This window comes from Panthera tigris, chromosome X (assembly GCF_018350195.1).
Source record: "Panthera tigris isolate Pti1 chromosome X, P.tigris_Pti1_mat1.1, whole genome shotgun sequence".
Classification (NCBI taxonomy): Eukaryota; Metazoa; Chordata; class Mammalia; order Carnivora; family Felidae; genus Panthera; species Panthera tigris.
In genome coordinates, this window is record NC_056677.1 from 110,274,465 (window position 1) to 110,282,981 (window position 8,517).

The following is an 8,517-nucleotide window of genomic DNA, read 5'->3' on the forward strand; positions in this document are numbered from 1 at the left end:
ATTGTGGATTCCTGGTGCCCCTTGGAGAGGCTTATTTTTCTGGACAATAGTTTTCCTTAGTGTCACTACTCTTTTCATCTCCCAATGGTCACAAGCTCCCAAGGTCGAGAAAAGTGCATCCTTTTGTTCTAAGGAATCTGAAATTCCATTTTAAAAAGTGCTGCAAAAGGGGCACTCGGTTAGTAATTCAGGGCATATTTCCACCACATGAAGTATCCAGAGGGGCTGGAGACCTCAAGACATTTGGAGAAAAAGAAAATCCAACTCCATTCAAAGTCAAAGAATCCAGCAGGAGGGTTCATACTTTGATTATTGCCACTTAAGAGTTTTAATCTATTCTTATCTATACTCAAAGTATAGGCATGCTTGCCTTCATTAGAATAGGACCCGGCGAACGAACTTTGCATAAAGAAGTAAATTGCCATCGCCTCTGACATTAAGTGGGATTTTCATGGCGTGAAAAGTTCTGTTGCTGCAGAGGGCATCTCGCCCTCACTATGGCATAAACATGACAATGTTTTGTGCGTTGATATGTGCTATTGGTGTATGTTAGTTTCATCAATAACCTCATCCGTCAGGGAAAAGTGGTCAGCATTTTTAGTTCAAATCCACACCACTAGCCAATAGCCGCATGAGCTATTGAATAGTTACAGTTTAATTAGCGAAAATTAAGCAACCTGTAGTTACATATAACTAGTCACTTTCTGTTTTGGACAGTGAAGATATAGAGTATTTCTGTCTTTGCAAAACGTTCTGCTGGACAGCATTACTTCAGAGGGTACTTATTCTTTGCTATGAATCTTAATACCTGGCAGCAGAAAATGCTGATTATTGTTGTAGCTTGCCATTTACAGAAGCCCAGCCTTCTAGAAGATGAATGGCATCTCTTCTCCCCAGTCACAATGTGGAGAAATTCACTGAGGCGGGTAATTTGGTGTGATTTTTAAGAATTCTGAAAATTTCCCTCAAGAGTTGTTAGTTACTCTAAGCTATAATTAAAAACAAACAAACAAAACCCCTCAGCGCCTCAGTGCCATCCAGCTTTGACTAAGCAAAGAAGACATGTGGCTTCCTCTATTATTTTTTTCCTAGCCAGGCTATGCAGAACACTGTAGAAATTGTATTTATGCACATAAACATTAAATGCACATAAAATTATCATTGAAGACCGTTAAGGGAAGATGTAATGGTAACACGTTGTAAAGAGATTGCTGTTCAAAAATCCATGTGATTCTGTGTGTGTGTGTGTGTGTGTGTGTGTGTGTATGTGTGTGTGTGACATTTAAAGATTTTATCTTCAGGTAATCTCTACACCCAACGTGGAGCTGGAACTCAAAACCCTGAGATCGAGAGTCACATGCTCTACTCCACGGCCCAACTGGCTTGCTCGGGATTCCTTGAATCTCTATCATGCTGTTTTCATCTCCTCCCCTTTGTTCGTGTTCTTCTTGCCCTCTGGAGGCTATCTCCACCTCTGCCTTTCTGAGACGTATCCATTCTTCAAGGTCCGTTTGAAACGCCACCTCTTTCTGATTCCCCCAGTTGAAGTGACCTCTTCTTCCACTGCATTTTCACTGCGTTGTAAATTAGTGTCTCGCTTCCCTTTCTGGACCGTAAGTTCGTTGGCACAAAGATCTTGGTCTTTGTCATCACTGGATCCCTCCACACACTTGGCAGGGAGCCGATGCTCTAGACGGGAGATTCTACCAGTTTCCTAAACAGACACACAAGATTTTTTAAGCTGCATCTGTACCGACAGACCCAAGGCATTAGCACCACACGCGTGGCTTTATGCTACATGTTAGCAGATATTTCACCCATGCCCATTCATTTTGGTTCATGCAGATCATCTGTATTCTTAAAATTAAAAGAAGGCACACGCAGGGGCACCTGGCTGGCTCAGTGGGTAGAGCATGCGACTCTTGATCTCAGTCAGGGTCATGAGTTCAAGCCCCATGTTGCGCGTGGAGCCTACTTAAAAAAAAAAAAAAAACCCTCAAAAGATGACACATGCAATTTCACTTAGAGGAATTTATCCAACAGTCGCACTCCCACCTATATAGAAGAATGTTTATGGCTTCCTGAGGGAAGTGAGCAACACCGTCTAGGGGGTGTTCTTGCCAAAGCATTAAACCTGAATCTAATGAAGTCTTCTGATCAAACCACCAGTTTGCAGGAAATACAAGGAAGAGAGAGAACGTGTTAAATAACACCATGCAATGCAGTCAGAAAAACCCAGAACGTGGGAAACCGTAGGACAAACAACCCAGTTTTGCCAAGAGATTACAAGGAAAAAAAGGGAGGGGGGTTCTAATTTAAACTTAAGAGGGTGACTTAAGTAAGAGGCACGTCAATCAAATGCAATCTTGTGGACCTTGTTTGGATTCTGATTTTTAACAAATTAGCTTTAGACAACTGTCCACAGGGGAAATTTGAACACTGACAGCACATTATTGATATCGAAAAACTATTGTTAATTTTTCAGGTATGGTAATGATACGCGTTTTTTTGAGAACGCTTATCTTTGTAGATACATGATGAAGTATTTATAGAAGAAGTTTGCCTCAAAATCCTCTCGTTAGGCCAGTGGAGGAGTTAGAGCGTTGGGTGTTCAGTACATAGATCACTGTGCTATTTTCTCTATGTTTGTGTATCTTCCACAGTTTCCTCTTAAAAAGAGGGAGGTGTGACGTTTTATGGCAGCATTGTTTGTAATAGGAAAAAAACCTAGAAACAACCTGTATTTCTAGAATAAGGACTGGTTCAATAGGTGAAGGTAGAGTCACACATCAAAATACTATGATATTGTTAAAGATACGACAGATCAATCAATCGATCTCCTGATATGGAACAGTCTCTAAGATATAACAAATGAAAAATATTCATATTTATATTCATATGAATAATAATACGCTCCCATTTATGTAAGACAGGGGATAGATCTACACATTCATGCTTGTACGTGTACAGGTTATCGCTAAAAGTATTTGTAGGAAATTGCTAACCGTCGGTTGCCCCTGGAGAAGGGGCTGGGTGTTACAGGAGAAAGGGGTGAGCGACAGGCACTCGCTACTTTTACGGTTTAAAAAATACTTTTCACTTTTTAACACTCGAAAATATGGCCGAGACCATATTAAGAGCTAAACTTCTTGAGTGGACTCGTGCTCATTGACAAATAGATGGCAGAAAAATCTCTGCTGGCTGGTGAAAGCACGGGGGTTAGGGCACATTTTGAAATTATCTGCAAATTGGCAAGCATTCATCTGTCCTCTGTGTCAAAGGAAATACAGGCATTTCTCACTCCCGAACGAGAGAAACATTCCTATTTGGAGGTTCCCCAGAGGAACCTATGTTTATAACTAAACACATGTTTTCAAGGGCTACGGAGCTGCGGAGGAAATTTGACCCTCCAGAGCAGTGGCAGAGATAATCTGAAACAGCAGATAATCCAAACTTCATAATATTTTGTTTTGAAATGCACAATATTATTTTTAGAAGCGGTCCATTTGTGTTCTTAATTATGTTTTGCCGAGGATAACGGACAAATTAAAGTGAATTTGTAGTCTCTGAGCACCCCCCAACAGAAGGTGGTGGAAGACATATGGGCCAGAAATATGCGTTGTGGTATAGGGGATACTGATGACCTATAACTAGGTCAGGAGGTGGTGACTGAGGGTTTTTATTTCACTTCCCACCACCATTCAGACCTTCTGCCTTTGCCTTCGTATGACCTCCCCTCCAAACCCTTTCTGAGAGCATTCCATCTAATTTTCCTCCTCAACCGAAGTTTAAAATAACAATACCGGCCTGGAAGGAGAGAAGAAATCATTAGCATCCTTCCTATTTATAAAGTAAAAAGATTAGGATCTTTTTCAATTAATACGTTCCACATGGACAGCTCCATCATTCCTGCCTGGTGAAAGGTGAGTGTCCTGTGCACCGATTCTGCCAGGTCTGCGGTTTACCAAGTAGGGCAGAAGCTTTAGGTGGACAATGTGGAAAGCCGTGGGTCACTGGTAAGAAGGCATCGCTCCCACCAGTGTTGTTGTTCTTGTTTGGGTGTTGCCGTGGTGGTCCGGGATAGAGCCGACGGCGAAAGCAAAAGCTGAAAAGGCAAAAACGAAATCTCTGCTCCCGATCACCCCCTGCCTGACATCGTGCTGGGTGCTTCTGGACCCGGTACCACGTCTCATCCCCACAAAGACCCAGGGAAAGAGGTGAATGTGGGGAGCAGCTGCGTGGGGCAGAGAGGGAAATGGTGCCGCCCCCTCCAGATTTCTGGCTTGGCCGGCTGGGTAGATGTGATGCCTTTAACAGAGATGGGGAAGTCAGCAGGAGCTGCAGATTGGGGCGAAAGTTACGAAGAGTTAGTGAGTTCATTTTCCACAGGATAATTGGTGGGTCAGTAGGTCCTGACGGGTCACGTGGTGCATGTGGGTCGTGACCTTTTAGCCAGTGAAAGAAACAAGCCATCCTTTCTATCCCTCTGAAAATCTTAATTCCCACCATATGTTTTACTGCCCATGGCACATTACAGATCACTGATCTATTTTTTAAATGCCAGAAAACTGTATTTCTATTGTTCTTATCCTTAAACGTTTAACACTTCTATTAGCAATAGAAAAGTTTTATTTTTCTTAAGTGCAAATAACATGGAAGTATATTTCGTTCACTGTAATAGCTGTGCTCCCCTAAAGTGGCATATTTATCCATTCGTTTTCAACTCCCTTGAGCGATGTACTTCTTTAAAGAAATATGAGTATCCAGTAAAACATAAGAACATGCTCGACCTCGCTCACAGTTTAAGAATGCACGTTAAGACAGCATTATTCACCTTCCCGTGTTGGCAAGGGTGTGGGGAAATCGGTAGATCCTCTCCAAACAGTAATAGTGGGAATGTAAATCCCCAAAACTTCTTTGGGCCCAACAGCCACGCATTTAATCGCTCCACACCACCTTGCAATCCAAGTTTTGTAACTTTTCCCTACAAATACATGCCCACAAGCAGAGAAAACATTATTTAAGAACGTTCATTACAGGGGCGCTTGGGTGGCTCAGACGGTGAAGTGACCGACTCTTGATTTCGGTTCAGGTTGTGATCTCGTGGTTTGTGGGATCGAGCCCTGAGTCTGGCTCTGCACAGACAGTGTGGAGCCTGCTTGGGATTCTCTCTCTCTCTGTCTCTGTCTCTCTCTCTCTCTCTCTCTGCCCCTCCCCAATTGCCAATCGCTCTCTTTCAAAATAAATCAATAAAATTTTTAACAAAGACATTCATTGCAATACTGAAATAGCAAACAGCTAGAAAGAGCTTAAATATCCATGACTGAGTAGTGAAATAAATGAAGGTACATCAGCCAGAGGAATAGCATGCAGCTGTTAAAGAGAATAAAGGAGGTCTATTTGTACTGGACCTTACCTTCCATGTAATGCCCTTGGCGTCTGAACAAAAGTAAACAAAAAATTTCTTTCTCTCTCTGCTTGCATATTGTAGAAAATTTGAGGATGAGTTTGCAAGAGACTACTAATGATGGCGATGCCTAGAGACAAGATTAGGGTATGACAAAGACAGAGGAAGACTTTTCCTTTCACTTTTTACCTTACTCTATTGTTTGCCTTAAAACCAAAACCCATGCCTAGGATCTGAAACAATAGAAAAAGATGCTGAAAATTTTCCCTGCAAATAAAATATATTAATTGTGTAAGCTTTTTTTTTTTAATTTTTTTTTAATGTTTATTTATTTTTGAGACAGAGAGAGACAGAGCATGAACGGGGGAGGGTCACAGAGAGAGGGAGACACAGAATCTGAAACAGGCTTCAGGCTCTGAGCTGTCAGCACAGAGCCCGACGCGGGGCTCGAACCCACGGACCGTGAGATCATGACCTGAGCCGAAGTCGGACGCTCAACCGACCGAGCCACCCAGGCGCCCCTCATTGTGTAAGCTTTTAAAACCTATGCCTCCTGGGGCACCTGGCTGGCTCAGTCAGTGGAGCACGTGACCCTTGATCTTGGGGTTGTGAGTTTGAGTCCCACGTTGGGTGTAGAGATTACTTAAAAATAAAAATTTTAAAAGAAAGAAAGAAAGGAGTGCTTGGGTGGCTCTGTTGCTTGAGCGTCTGACTCTTGATTTCAGCTCAGGTCATGATCTCACAGTGTGTACAATGGAGCCCTGAGTCGGGCTCTGTGCTGGCGGCATGGAGCCTGCTTGGGATTCTCTCTCTCCTTCTCTCTCTGCCCCTCCCCTCACTCTGCAAGTGTGGGGAGAGGCAGAGAGAGGAGGGGACAGCAGTGAGTCTGATGGGGGGCTTGAACTCACAAACCGTGAGATCATGACCTGAGCTGAAGTCAGATGCTCAACGAATAGAGCCACCCGGGTGTCCCTAAATAAATAAGCAACAACAACAAAAATATTTCAGTATCATTTGTTGAAAATACGATCCTTTACCCACTGAGTTGTATTTGCGCTTTGTAAAAAATCAGTTGTCCCCTATATACGTGGGTCATTTCTGAGTCTGTATTTTGTTACATTGATCTATTTGTCTTTACTCTAATACCACACTCTTGATTACTGTAGCTTTATAACATGTCTTGAAATCAAATAATGCTAGTCCTCCAACATTGTCCTTTTTTTCGAAGTTATTTTCACTATTCACAGTCTTTCAAAATTCCATATGAATTTTAGAGCCAGTTTATTGATTTCCACAAAAAAAAATCTTCTGAGATTTGGATTAAGACTGTGTTGAACATGTAGATCAATTTGGAGAGAACTGATAACTAAGTAGAAGTGAGTCTTTCTTTTTGCAAATATTTTTTTAAAGTAATCTCTACCCCCAATGTGGAGCTCGAACTCATGGCTCTGAGATCAAGAGTTGCATGCTCAGTAAATTGACTGAGCCAGCCAGGCATCCCTACAATTGAATTTTTTTTTTTTTGATATTGATCTTGTATCCTACAACTTTGCTAAACTCAGTTATTTGTTGTAATAACTTTTTTGTAGCTTCTAGTGGGGTTTTCTATAAAGATGATTATGTCTCAGAGAACAGAAACAGTTTTACTTCCTTCTTTTCTATCTCAAAAATTTTTCTTTTTCTTGCCTTATTGCGCTCATTAGAAACTCTAATAATACATTGACTATAAATGGAAAGGACAGACATCCTTACCTCGTTCTCAATCTTAGAGAGAGAGCATTCAGCCTTTCACCATTGACAATATCAGCTGTAGGTTTTAGTAGATGCCCTTTATCAGGTGGAAGAAGGTTTCTCCTATTATTAGATTTCTGGAAATTTTTATCAGAAATGGATGTTGGAGGGCATCTGACTGGCTCAGTTGGTGGAGCATATGACTTTTTGATCCTGGGGTGTGGGTTCAGGCCCCACTTTGGGTGTAAAGATTATTTAAAAAAAAGCCTTTAAAAATTGTTATTAGGGGCTCAGTTGGTTAAGCATCTGACTCTTGATTTCTGCTCAGGTCATGACCTCATGGTTTGTGAGGTCCAGCCCCACTTGGGCTCTAAGCTGACAGCAAGGAGCCTGCTTGGGATTCTCTCTCTCCCTCTCTCTCTCTCTGCCCCTCCCCTGCTCATAGTCTCCCTCCCCCCCCCCAAAATAAATAAACTTAAAAAAAATAGTTTTAGGGGCGACCGGGTGGCTCAGTCGGTTAAGCATCCTACTTGGGCTCAGGCCTTGATCTTGCGGTTCATGAGTTCAAGCCCCGCATGGGACTCTGTGCTGACAGCTCAGAGTCTGAAGCCTGCTTTGAATTCTGTGTCTCCCTCTCTTTCTGCGCCTTCCCTGCTCATGCTCGTTCTCTCTCTCTCTCTCTCTTTCTTTCTCTCTCTCTCTCTCAAAAATAAAAAATAAAAAAAATAAAAAAATAATTAAAAAAATTAAGAAATAGTTTAAAAAATTGTTATTAAAAAAAGAGCCTTTTCTCTGCCATTGTAGTGTGTGTGGTTGACTGTTCCTCACCATGTCTTCTAACAAGACTTTCAGGATCAAGCAATTCCCAGCCAAGAAACAAAAGCAGAATCGTTCCATTCCCCAGTAGACTGGGATGAAAACTGGTAATAAAATCAGGTACAACTCCAAGAGGAGGCATTGGAGAAGAACCAAACTGGGTCTATAAGGGGTCGCACATGAGATGGCACACGTTTTTATGCTGCATGAAGGTCACGTGTTCCTCTCCTCTCCCTCTGTAAACACCCCTACTACCTGAACAATAGACACGTTTTATTGGGGAAATAATGTTTCTTTGTTACTATGCTTCTGTATCAGTAGGTGGGTTCAGAAATAAACATGTGAGACCCTTGTTTGAAAATAAATGGATGTTGGATTTTATCAAATAATTTTTCTACATCAGTTGTGATGATCATATGGGATTTTGTTGTTGTTGCTGAGCTACATTGATTGATTTTCTTTTGTAAGATATTTATTTATTTAAGTAATCTCTACACCCAATGTGGTACTTGAACTCACGACCCCAAGATCAAGAGTTGCACCCTCCTCCGACTGAGCCAGCC

General features: G+C 41.9%; 1 pseudogene; it reads left to right on the forward strand.

Moving 5' to 3' along the window:
* Positions 1-7,967: 7,967 nt before the first annotated feature.
* Positions 7,968-8,123, forward strand: LOC102967174 (annotated as a pseudogene).
* Positions 8,124-8,517: the final 394 nt, after the last annotated feature.